Source organism: Salvia miltiorrhiza, chromosome 2 (genome assembly GCF_028751815.1).
Source record: "Salvia miltiorrhiza cultivar Shanhuang (shh) chromosome 2, IMPLAD_Smil_shh, whole genome shotgun sequence".
Lineage (NCBI taxonomy): Eukaryota > Viridiplantae > Streptophyta > Magnoliopsida > Lamiales > Lamiaceae > Salvia > Salvia miltiorrhiza.
In genome coordinates, this window is record NC_080388.1 from 19,687,983 (window position 1) to 19,701,025 (window position 13,043).

The 13,043-nt window shown below is 39.1% G+C and overlaps 1 long non-coding RNA gene across 1 annotated transcript; it reads left to right on the forward strand.

Moving 5' to 3' along the window:
- The first annotated feature begins 10,515 nt into the window (after positions 1-10,515).
- On the forward strand, positions 10,516-11,672 carry LOC131011492 (uncharacterized). The gene is made up of 2 exons (XR_009096955.1): positions 10,516-10,789; positions 11,385-11,672. It is a non-coding gene; the product is annotated as an uncharacterized LOC131011492 (long non-coding RNA).
- Positions 11,673-13,043: the final 1,371 nt, after the last annotated feature.

Sequence of the window (13,043 nt, forward strand, 5' to 3'; positions counted from 1 at the left end):
GTGTTATGTGTTTTGTGTGTGTGGTATATGTTGTATGTATTAGGGTTAGGTTTAGAGTGGGCCGAAATTTTTTTAAAAAAAAAAAGAGTGAGTGGGCCGATTTTTATTAATTTGGGCTCATGTTTTAATTTGTTTGGGCCGATTTTATTTTACTTCTGCTGGGCTCTTTTTGTTTTAAAATTGATGGGTTTTTATTTTAGTTGTGTAGGCTAATTTTATTTAAATGCTTGGGCTATTGTTTTAAATATAGGCCTACGAATTTTGGCCTTATTTCTTAAAAAAAAAAAAAATGTTTAAATTTTCACTAAATTACTTAGTGAATTTAAATCTCTTGATTTAAATTTTAATATTGGAAGTTGGGATTATTTATTCTAAATGAAGTCCATTCTATTATTTAAATTATTAATGGACTTTAAAGCAAATATTTTGGGATTAAGCCCCATTTATTATATGATAAAATTATTTTCAAAGCTTACGAGTATGGATTTTTTTTAAATGGTTAAAATGTTTTATTTCATATCAATGGATTTTAAAATGTTTTATTATTTATAAATGAATAATGGAATTTCTTATTTATTTACATGATAAAAAAAAATGTGGAATTGTGTTATAGAATGATTAAGTATATGATTTACTTTATCAAATGAGCTTGGGATTTAATTGAGATATTAAATTGCTAAGCATGTGTTTATAAATGATTTATTTATTTAAGTGATGAAAATGTGCGAAGTATGAGAAAGCATGATTTATAATGATTAAATTTTCAGGGTGATAATATATAGCTTGTTCTTAATTATTGGAGTACTTGACTAAATGACGGGTGAAGAGGGAGGTTATGGATTATGTACATGTTGATGTTCGAACAAATGGGTTCGAACCTATATGATAGTTACATGATAATTGGTTACATTTTATTGATTGAATGAAACGAGATTAATATGGATGCTAGAACCCTAAAACATTAAAAGATACCTTAGGCACGTAGAATTAGACTTTGTCTTATGACAATTTCTTCACGAACTTATCGACTCTTCATCAATGAAGGTCCGGGCGACAGAAAGTGAAGCAGAAGAAGAAACGACTCCACGCCAGCTTTAAGAACAATTGAGGTGGGCATTACTTTTACTATACGTATATAGAGATCCCCTGCGTGTCGTAGGCCTCTTATACGAATATATGCATGAGATGATTTTAACTGTTAATTTCAATTTATTATTATGCCCAAATGATAAATGACTCTTATGAAATGAAAATGAAATGTTTATGAAATGAAATGAAATGTTTATGAAATGATTGACTGCCAAAAATGTTTATGTTTTTATATGTATCCTATCTGTGTTGGTTCGCCAACTTTAAAGGAAATCCAATTGGGATCCTATGCTAGACAAAGGTCGCTAGCTAGGGTTAACGTGTACACTCATGGAGACCGCGAGTCGCTTGCGACCGGTCTTGGCGTCCGTGGTAAGGAGGCCTCCTTCCCGGCGCGTGACAGAAAGGACAGATATGGATCATATAGACTGAAAATGGGATGCATCCACCTTTATGAAAATGAACGAAATGTTTTAGTAAGCGCATGTCATTTATGAAAACCCCTGTGTGTTACTGTTATGGCAGTTCAATTTATATATGTATGCATGTTGTATTTTCGGCTTATGTCACTGAGTATTTTTATACTCAGCCCTGCATGTATTTCTAAATGTGCAGGTTGAGCAGGCGATGGAATGGATTGGTGTTGAGCGAATTTCCCTTTTGATGTTTATGTAATGAAACCTTGAGTATGCATCTCCATATGCATAACTCACACGTTTTTCCGCTGCAAACACTCTGAATTTGTTATCGTATTGTGGAACTTATTACTCCTTCATTTTGTTTAACTTTCATTTGGGGTTTAGTCGTTATGGCTGGCTCATTTGTTAATTACCCAAGTGGTTATATATATATACCACTAGTTTGTTGTTATTAATGTTGGTTATTTAGTAAATCCCTTTTTAATTTCCATTTCTTATTGTTCACCCAAGTCATAACCCCGGTTAACCCGTCATTGGGATAGTGGGCTGTGACAGAGTGGTATCAGAGCAGTTCGTTTGCTCTGGCCCTAGAAACCATTTTCTAAAAAGTCATGTCTAGTTTGATTCACTAGACATATGTGGGATCATACGACACCGCTCAACACTCCATTGCATCGTGCTCAATCAAGGAAAAAGGTAACTGCAGTTACAAAGTTTTAAAGATGTTATTATTCTAAACTGTTTCATGAAAATGTTTATGTAAAGAGCATGCTATGATGAAATGTTGAATGTTTTGCCTTTCATTGAAATGTTGAATGTTTTGCCTTTCATGGCATATCATTGCAGTTATGATGTTATGATAAGAGAAGAATGATAGAGAATTGACACATGCTTTCCCCAGAAAACATAGATTGCTATAAGTTGCATGATCACTATTCTAAAAGAACATAGACTGCTGGATTAGTAGGATATCTCTATAATCTAGATTCTTAAAGTGATGATGTAGAAGAATGAAAGAAAACTTAGAGCATTTCAGCTCCCACAAGAAAACAATGGTTCTTTTGAACTACAAAGAGGAATGAAAAGACATGTACGCGTTGAAGGAAAAACACGGGATGATGATACAAGACGAATTCAAGGCAAACGCTGCATCAAGGGTTTGAGCATAGTCTCTACGTTCAAATGTTCACACGCGATGGAACACCGAATCGACTTTTAGTACATGATAGATTTTAAGAACAGTATGCTTTGCCTATATATATGTATATATTTGTGTACATGTTATACGTGGGGGTTTGAGTTCAATGGGACATAGAACTTTAAATTAAGCTTTTGGTTTGCCAGTACGAACTTGAGTTTTATTATTATGAATAGTTGTCCACGGCGCTCTAAGTTCGGGATGATGTTTCCCGTGTGATTGGAAGGTGATGATGTTGGACCTAGCCAGTCCACATGATCCAAATATCAGTAGACGTATTTTGGGTTGAAAACCCATGTGTTTCAACTTTCGGTTGAAAAGCCAGATGAGTTTTTACTCTAGATCATTTTGTTCGACCTAGTAGTTACTCCTTTCTACCATCTGGTTATTCGTTTGAGTTTCTCAACAAATTTTTCTGCACCACTTTGTTTTGATATCGTTCAAGAATTGAGCCTTACAATTGTTGAGTTGTCCTAGTACCCTCTTGTGATCAATAAGGATTTAGATGTTTTGTTATGATGCTTTCATGATTAAATCAAGAGGAATATGTTATGAATTGAGGTAAGGAATATACTGAGGATCTTTTATTTTTGAAGCACAGAATGCCTCCCAGAAGAGCCCCAAGAAACAATGTGGGAACCGCAAACGAACCTCCACGAAGGGTTGAGGAACTTTTTCTTAAACAGAGCCCGCCAACATTCAACGGGACCGGCAACCCCACTGATGCCGAAATCTGGATTAGAGCAATGGAAAGGATTTTCGACTTTCTTTACTGTTCTGACCAAGAGAGACTCTCTTGTGTTGCATTCCAACTAACTGGGTCGGCAGATTTTTGGTGGGAAACCAAGAAGAGGGCAATGACCCTCGAACAATTGGAAAACCTGACTTGGGAAGACTTCAAGACGGAGATCTACGATAAATACATTCCCAAGAGCTACAGAAAGAAGAAAGAGACGGAGTTTTTCAATCTGAAACAAAACAAGATGTCCGTGACGGAATACGATCGCGCTTTCTGCGACATGTCTCGCTATGCCCCTCATCTGATCGACACTGATGAAAAAATGGCCGAGAAGTTTCGTTCAGGCCTTAGGCATGAGATCAAGATGGCGCTTGCTGGTCATGGTAATCTCACCCACTCTGAGGCACTTAGCAGAGCCCTGGATGTTGAAGCAGCCATGCCTGAAGACCGCCCAACCCAGACTCAAGCTTCGGGAAACAACGATCGTGGGAAGAGAAAATGGGATGGCAACAACAACAATAATAGGGGTTACTACAACAACCAAGATAACAAGAGGCCATGGCAAGGAAACATGATGCCACAAGGGCAATGGCAAGGACGACCAGTCAATCCAGGATCAGCTGGAAACAATCAGGGCCAGCTCAGGGCACCTTTGTGTCCCAAATGCTCCAAGTCACATCACGGCATATGCTTGGCTGGCAGCAATACCTGCTTTAAGTGTGGCCAGAAGGGCCATTTTGCCAGAGACTGCCAAGGAAAACCTCAAGGAGGAATGAGAGGGCCGAATCAGCCGGGCCAAGTACAACCACTCAGAGCTATCCAAGGCCAACAGTTACTCTACCCACCACCACAGCAGCAGTATCGACCTGCGGCACGTCCACCGCAAATTCCACAGGCAAGAGCCTATGCCTTGCACAAGAATAAGCAAGGAAACAACCAAGGGAATTTGGCAGGTATGGGCACATTACTTGACACACCTGTTATACTTCTGTTCGACACGGGTGCCTCGCATTCTTTTATTGCAAGTGTATGTGTAAAAACTTTAAAGCTCCAACCTGAAAAGACTAATCAGGACTTGAGAATTTCTTCACCAATAGGAGGAATAGCAGTAGTAACACATGCTTGCTCGAACCTAGAACTGACCATAGGATCGTTTAAGGTTATAGCAAACAACTTGCATGTTATATCGATGGAGGACGTTGATATAATCCTGGGAATGGACTGGCTAGCGGAGAACTATGCCACGATATTGTGCCAAGAGCGGAAAATCGGTTTCAACTTTCCAGGAAGGGACGCTTTGAGTTTCCACGGAATATGCAGGAGGAACAGAGTGCCGACTATTTTAGCTTTACAGGCAAGGAAGATGATGAACAAGAAAGACTGCCAAGCCTTCCTCGTATACCTGAACGGGGGAATTGAGACCGAAAAGACAATGGAAGATGTAGAGATCGTGCGGGATTTTCAAGATGTTTTCCCAGAAAATTTGCCAGGATTACCACCTGACAGACAAGTAGAATTCACCATCGATCTAGAGCCAGGAGCGGCGCCGGTATCAAAAGCACCGTACAGAATGGGCCCGAAGGAATTGGAAGAGTTGAAAATCCAGTTACAAGAGTTGCTGGACCTAGGCTTCATCAGGCCTAGTGTGTCCCCATGGGGAGCGCCGGTGCTGTTTGTCAAGAAGAAAGATGGAACCTTGAGATTGTGCATCGATTATCGAGAGCTGAACAAGCTAACGCTTAAGAACAAGTATCCATTGCCCAGAATTGATGATTTATTCGACCAACTCAAGGGCGCGAGTGTTTTCTCCAAAATCGATTTGAAGTCTGGGTATCATCAGTTAAAGGTTAGACATGAAGATATACCCAAAACGGCTTTCCGAACAAGATATGGTCACTACGAGTTCGTAGTTGTACCGTTCGGACTAACAAATGCACCAGCTGTGTTCATGGACCTCATGAACAGAGTATTTCATCCTTATTTGGATAAATTCGTCCTGGTGTTTATTGATGATATCCTCATTTACTCCAAGAATGAAGAAGAACACAGGGAACATCTAAGAACTGTTTTGCAAACTCTTAGGGATGAACGCCTTTATGCCAAATTCAACAAATGTGAGTTTTGGCTCAAAGAAGTTACATTTCTGGGACATATTGTATCTTCAGAAGGTATTAAGGTGGACCCCGCCAAAGTGGAAGCAGTACAAGGATGGAAGTCGCCAACTACCCCAAACGAGATCAGAAGTTTCTTGGGATTGGCTGGCTACTATCGAAGATTCATTGAGGGATTTTCCAAGATAGCAAGGCCGATGACGCAATTGCTCCGAAAGGGAATTAAATACACATGGACTAACGAGTGTGAAGAAAGTTTTCAGCTGCTCAAGGAAAAGCTAACTACAGCGCCAGTGCTAACAATTCCGGAACCAGACAAGGAGTATGTGGTCTACACGGATGCATCAAAGAACGGACTAGGATGCGTTTTGATGCAGGAAGGCAAAGTGATTGCATATGCATCGCGGCAACTTAGGCCACACGAATTGAATTATCCGACCCATGATCTAGAGCTAGCGGCGGTAGTACACGCACTAAAAATTTGGAGACATCATCTATATGGTGTCAGGTGTGAGATTTACACCGATCACAAAAGTCTGAAGTACTTCTTCGAGCAAAAAGATCTCAACATGAGACAGCGAAGGTGGCTCGAATTAGTAAAAGATTATGACTGTGGTATAAATTATCACCCAGGGAAGGCCAATGTAGTAGCCGACGCATTGAGCCGCAAGGTCCCATTGAAATTGGGATACATCCTTACAAAGGAAGAAGAGCTCATACGAGATTTTGATAGGATGAAATTGGAGGTGATAAACCCACCTGCTACAATAGCGGGGGTGGTCGCGATTATACCGAATTTGAGGAAATTGGTGGTAGAAGCTCAAAGGAAGGATGATAAATTGGAGAAATTACGAGCTAAGATAAGAGAAGGAAATCTTAAGAACTACCACGAAGAAGCCGATAATGCTATTTTCTTTGAGAGGAGAATATGCATCCCTCATGACGAGGAACTCAAGAACAAGATCATGAGCGAAGCCCATGACACTCCTTATGTCGCCCACCCGGGAAGCACTAAGATGTATCAAGATCTAAAAGAGAATTTCTGGTGGGAAGGAATGAAACGAGACGTGGCTTTATTCGTCGAAAAGTGTCTAGCTTGCCAGCAAGTAAAGGCTTTACACCAACGACCTTACGGCGAGCTACAACCTTTGGAAATTCCAGAATGGAAGTGGGACGATATTGCAATGGACTTTGTTACAGGATTGCCAAAAACAAGACGAGGTAACACGGCAATATGGGTCATTATTGACAGACTCACGAAGAGCGCACACTTTATGCCTATCCCTATCACGTATGGATCAGATAAGTTAGCCCAACTCTACATCAAGGAGATCGTGCGTTTACATGGGGTGCCGAAGACAATCACGTCCGACAGAGACTCTAAGTTTACCTCCAGATTCTGGATAAGCTTGCAGAAGGAATTGGGAACAAGGTTGAATTTCAGCACAGCTTTCCACCCGCAGACCGACGGTCAGTCCGAAAGGACAATTCAAACGCTAGAAGATATGTTAAGGACTGTTGTGCTAGATAGAGGAGAAGATTGGGAGCGTGTGTTGCCACTAATCGAATTTGCTTACAACAACAACTATCAAGCAACTATCGCCATGGCACCTTATGAGGCGTTATACGGGAAGAAATGTAGATCGCCGCTTTACTGGGATGAAGTCGGCGAAAGAAGAATCTTGGGGCCAGATACAGTAGGCGAGATGATTGAGATCGTCCGTCAGATTCGACAGCGTATTAAAGAGGCCCAAGATAGACAGAAGTCTTATGCCGACAAACGTCGAACCGACTTGCAGTTTGAGTGTGGGGATAAAGTCTTTTTGAAGATTTCTCCCTCTAAAGGGATTACAAGATTTGGCGTAAAGGGTAAGCTTAGACCCCGTTTTATAGGACCCTATGAGATCCTAGAAAGGGTGGGCCGGGTAGCTTACAGGCTGGCGTTACCGCCAAGCCTTGAGAATGTGCATAATGTGTTTCATGTGTCGCAGTTGAGAAAATATGTTTATGATCCAAAACACGTGATCCAACGGGACGACGTTATCCTAAGCCCAGATATGAGCTATGAAGAGAGACCCGAATCTATTCTAGATCGAAAGGTTCAAGTACTAAGGAATAAGTCGATACCCCTAGTAAAAGTCCTTTGGAAGCACCATGATCAAGAAGAGGCGACATGGGAACTCGAGTCTAGCATGAAGGAGAAATACCCAGAATTATTTCCTGAGGTACAAATTTCGGGACGAAATTTATTTTAAGGGGGATAGTATGTCATATCCCAGTTTTTAATCACTGATTAAAGACTTAATAATTAGGGTTCGGCATCCATTAATAATAAAACTGATTTAATTGTTATATATGTGTTTTGATGTGCTAAATTCTTATTATTATTATTTGAATCCGTTTGAGATTTAAAGGATTATTGAGTAGTCAATAATTATTATTTCGGATTATAACTGACTTAGCAGAGTCATGTTATTTAATTTATATACGATAGAAATAGTATTTCTATTATTTACTTGAAGTCGTAATTAATTTTCGACTTATAAAACGAGTTATAAAATATGTAATTTATAGAGAGTTATAACGAAGCTTCGTTATATGAGAACCCGAAATTAGTATTACAAATACAGAATAAGGATTTTATTCATCACATTCATCTTGCACCTACACATTTCCACATCCATCTTACTCTTAAATAAATTGATGGTGTTGGAAACACTCATCATATGCCAACCATCCCACTAAACACTCATCATTCCACTAAACACTCATTATTCCACACACTCATCATTCCACTAAACACTCTTTACACCTTCTTTTGCCAGCCATCTTCTACACCTTTAACATCTCAACATGCAATTAGCTTTTATTTAATCAAAATCAGCAGCCAACATTCCTCCCATTCCTCCTAACATTCTAATCCAAGCTATACGTTCTTATGCTTGAATTATAATTCACTGATTCCAGCTTTCCAAATCAGTTTCCAAGATTTCCCAAAACAAGAAAGAGGTAATAAACGTCCATTAATTCTTTCAATTCTTTCATAGTTTTCAGATCCAAAATTTCATTGTTAAGCTTGGCTGAATAAATTCGCAGATCCAATTTTGGTGAATTCAGAAAGAAGATTTTCCTCATTTCCTACTCATATCAAGGTTACTCCAATTCCTCTCCACTCTGTCTTGTTAATTTCGATTCAAGCATCAAAGAACAGAAGAATACGCACGCACACATGTTAATATATTTTCTAAGCTATTACATTTACAAGGTTTGATTTTGCTAAGAAAATGATAAATGAATGATGAAAGAACAGATTTCTAAACAAAACCCTAGCTTTGCTATACTTGTGAATCTGGACTGAAATTGGGCCTTTTTGTGTCTCTGTCTTGAGTGTGTAACCGGGAATAGTGAGAAGGGTATGAGCAGCCGGTAGCTGCTCGACGCCGGCAACGGCGGCGGCACAGCCGCCTAGCCCTTGTCCTGCCAAAAACGAGAGAGAAGAGGGTAGAAAGAGAGATGGTTAGGATTTCAGTTTTAAAAAAAAGGGAAGAGAGAGAGAGAGAAGGGAGGACTCATCTTCTCCAGTGACGACGACGCGGCGGCATCGGCAGCGGCGACACGGCGGCGGGAGCAACGAGCTGTTCCTGATCGGCCGGAAAAGAGGAAAAGAAAGGGGGGGCAATTTCAGATCTGGGTTTAAAAAAAATAGAAAAGAGAGGAAAAGGGGGAAGAATTGGAACCTACCTTCCCGGCGAGGCAATGCTCGGCCTCCACCGCGACTCCAGCCAGACGGCGGCCGTGCGCTCCCTATGGCGGAGAGGGCAGATGCCCTGTTCCAGATGAGGGGATGGAGAGGAGGCTACCCGCGCACTTTTCCGAGCAGGAGCCGAAGGAGGAAGACCAGGCGGCGCCGTACTTGGCCACGGCGGAGGCGGCAGTGGCACGCGAAGGAGGCGGAGGCGACTGTACCAGCGAGAGAGAGGGAAGAGGAGACCGAGGGAGTGAAAAGAGAGGGGACGAGACGACGGCGAGGCGGCGCGCCGGAGGCGGCGCCGACCTCAGCCGAGTGAGAGTGAGAGAGACGAGAGAGGCAGACCGAGAGGGAGAGAGTGAGAAAGGTGTGCGTGTGTTATGTGTTTTGTGTGTGTGGTATATGTTGTATGTATTAGGGTTAGGTTTAGAGTGGGCCGAAAATTTTTTTAAAAAAAAAAGAGTGAGTGGGCCGATTTTTATTAATTTGGGCTCATGTTTTAATTTGTTTGGGCCGATTTTATTTTACTTCTGCTGGGCTCTTTTTGTTTTAAAATTGATGGGTTTTTATTTTAGTTGTGTAGGCTAATTTTATTTAAATGCTTGGGCTATTGTTTTAAATATAGGCCTACGAATTTTGGCCTTATTTCTTAAAAAAAAAAAAAAATGTTTAAATTTTCACTAAATTACTTAGTGAATTTAAATCTCTTGATTTAAATTTTAATATTGGAAGTTGGGATTATTTATTCTAAATGAAGTCCATTCTATTATTTAAATTATTAATGGACTTTAAAGCAAATATTTTGGGATTAAGCCCCATTTATTATATGATAAAATTATTTTCAAAGCTTACGAGTATGGATTTTTTTTAAATGGTTAAAATGTTTTATTTCATATCAATGGATTTTAAAATGTTTTATTATTTATAAATGAATAATGGAATTTCTTATTTATTTACATGATAAAAAAAAATGTGGAATTGTGTTATAGAATGATTAAGTATATGATTTACTTTATCAAATGAGCTTGGGATTTAATTGAGATATTAAATTGCTAAGCATGTGTTTATAAATGATTTATTTATTTAAGTGATGAAAATGTGCGAAGTATGAGAAAGCATGATTTATAATGATTAAATTTTCAGGGTGATAATATATAGCTTGTTCTTAATTATTGGAGTACTTGACTAAATGACGGGTGAAGAGGGAGGTTATGGATTATGTACATGTTGATGTTCGAACAAATGGGTTCGAACCTATATGATAGTTACATGATAATTGGTTACATTTTATTGATTGAATGAAACGAGATTAATATGGATGCTAGAACCCTAAAACATTAAAAGATACCTTAGGCACGTAGAATTAGACTTTGTCTTATGACAATTTCTTCACGAACTTATCGACTCTTCATCAATGAAGGTCCGGGCGACAGAAAGTGAAGCAGAAGAAGAAACGACTCCACGCCAGCTTTAAGAACAATTGAGGTGGGCATTACTTTTACTATACGTATATAGAGATCCCCTGCGTGTCGTAGGCCTCTTATACGAATATATGCATGAGATGATTTTAACTGTTAATTTCAATTTATTATTATGCCCAAATGATAAATGACTCTTATGAAATGAAAATGAAATGTTTATGAAATGAAATGAAATGTTTATGAAATGATTGACTGCCAAAAATGTTTATGTTTTTATATGTATCCTATCTGTGTTGGTTCGCCAACTTTAAAGGAAATCCAATTGGGATCCTATGCTAGACAAAGGTCGCTAGCTAGGGTTAACGTGTACACTCATGGAGACCGCGAGTCGCTTGCGACCGGTCTTGGCGTCCGTGGTAAGGAGGCCTCCTTCCCGGCGCGTGACAGAAAGGACAGATATGGATCATATAGACTGAAAATGGGATGCATCCACCTTTATGAAAATGAACGAAATGTTTTAGTAAGCGCAGGTCATTTATGAAAACCCCTGTGTGTTACTGTTATGGCAGTTCAATTTATATATGTATGCATGTTGTATTTTCGGCTTATGTCACTGAGTATTTTTATACTCAGCCCTGCATGTATTTCTAAATGTGCAGGTTGAGCAGGCGATGGAATGGATTGGTGTTGAGCGGATTTCCCTTTTGATGTTTATGTAATGAAACCTTGAGTATGCATCTCCATATGCATAACTCACACGTTTTTCCGCTGCAAACACTCTGAATTTGTTATCGTATTGTGGAACTTATTACTCCTTCATTTTGTTTAACTTTCATTTGGGGTTTAGTCGTTATGGCTGGCTCATTTGTTAATTACCCAAGTGGTTATATATATATACCACTAGTTTGTTGTTATTAATGTTGGTTATTTAGTAAATCCCTTTTTAATTTCCATTTCTTATTGTTCACCCAAGTCATAACCCCGGTTAACCCGTCATTGGGATAGTGGGCTGTGACAGAGCCGTCCTTCGGGTCGGCCGGTCGTGGTGACAGTGGGAGGAGGCCTACTCCCCGTCACTTGGCTGAGGTTATTGTGGATGTGATGGTACATACTCTTGTGAATTGTCTGCAGGCATTTTAACGATATATTGTATTAAAATATTTTAGTAGGCACAGGTTCTTTACAATAAAATCCCTGTGTGCTGCTAGTTCATGGCATGATAATGTTAAAGTCTTATATATATTGTATCTTTCGGCACATGTTCACTGAGTATTTGTACTCAGCCCTGCATATATTTCTAAATGTGCAGGTTGAGAGGGAATGGAAAGCAGGTGTGTTGTGCAGCGGAGTTTTCTTTTTGCCAGATTCTACAAATGCTATAAAATATGTAAAAGGCCTCATATATGTACCTCTTTTGTTGAACATGTCCGTCGCATGTCTTTTGGGCTATAAACTTATTATGTTTTGCTTAGCAATTAAACCCAAATATATTTTGGGAGAATAGTTGTATTTTAGTCTTGTTTCCGCTAGTGCCCATGGGATGTAAATTAATCTACTTAAATTGTGTGATATCTATCTTCAAGCTTAATCCCTCATCGATGTTGTAATATATTCCCATGTTACCTTAGCTCGAGTTCTTGAGAATATCCATCTTCATTTCTATTCTAGTTTGTAAATCATTCGTATCTTGTAGTAAAAATAGTTAATTGTTATTCATTTGTCGATCCTAATCATAGTTCACGGTCCAAATCGATCAAGCTAATTATATTTTGCTCAACCGGGCTGTGACAATTAATACCTGAACTAAGAACATAGAACACATTTATTTTAATTCTAAAGGGAATTAATAATTGTGAAGGCTTTAATCCTAGGAACTTTTGGGAGTTACATGTTAGAAGTGTGATCCAGGGATGGTAACCTTGCATGTAATCAACGATTTGTATGCCACGGGAGTGGGTATGAATTAACTTTGAGATTGCCTTAGGAATTATCTCATTAATTGAATCAATCATGTTAGTTAGGAGAATCTGTTGAAACCTTTGCCTTGGGAAATTCTCTTTCTTCTGTTACTTCGCATTTTCACAGCTTGATTTCTTTTTAGTGTTTCTTTATTTCAATTTAAATTTGTTTTCCAAAAAAATCAAACCTTTAAAATTCGTTTTTCCAGATAGAGTAAAGTAATTAAGAATAGGCATTGATAACCATTAGTCCCTGTGGATTCGACCTTGTTTGCCACTATATACAATTGCACCCGTACACTTGCGGCGTGTAAAGAAAATAGCGAACATCCTTATCCACATCTTCTGATCAAATTGTGC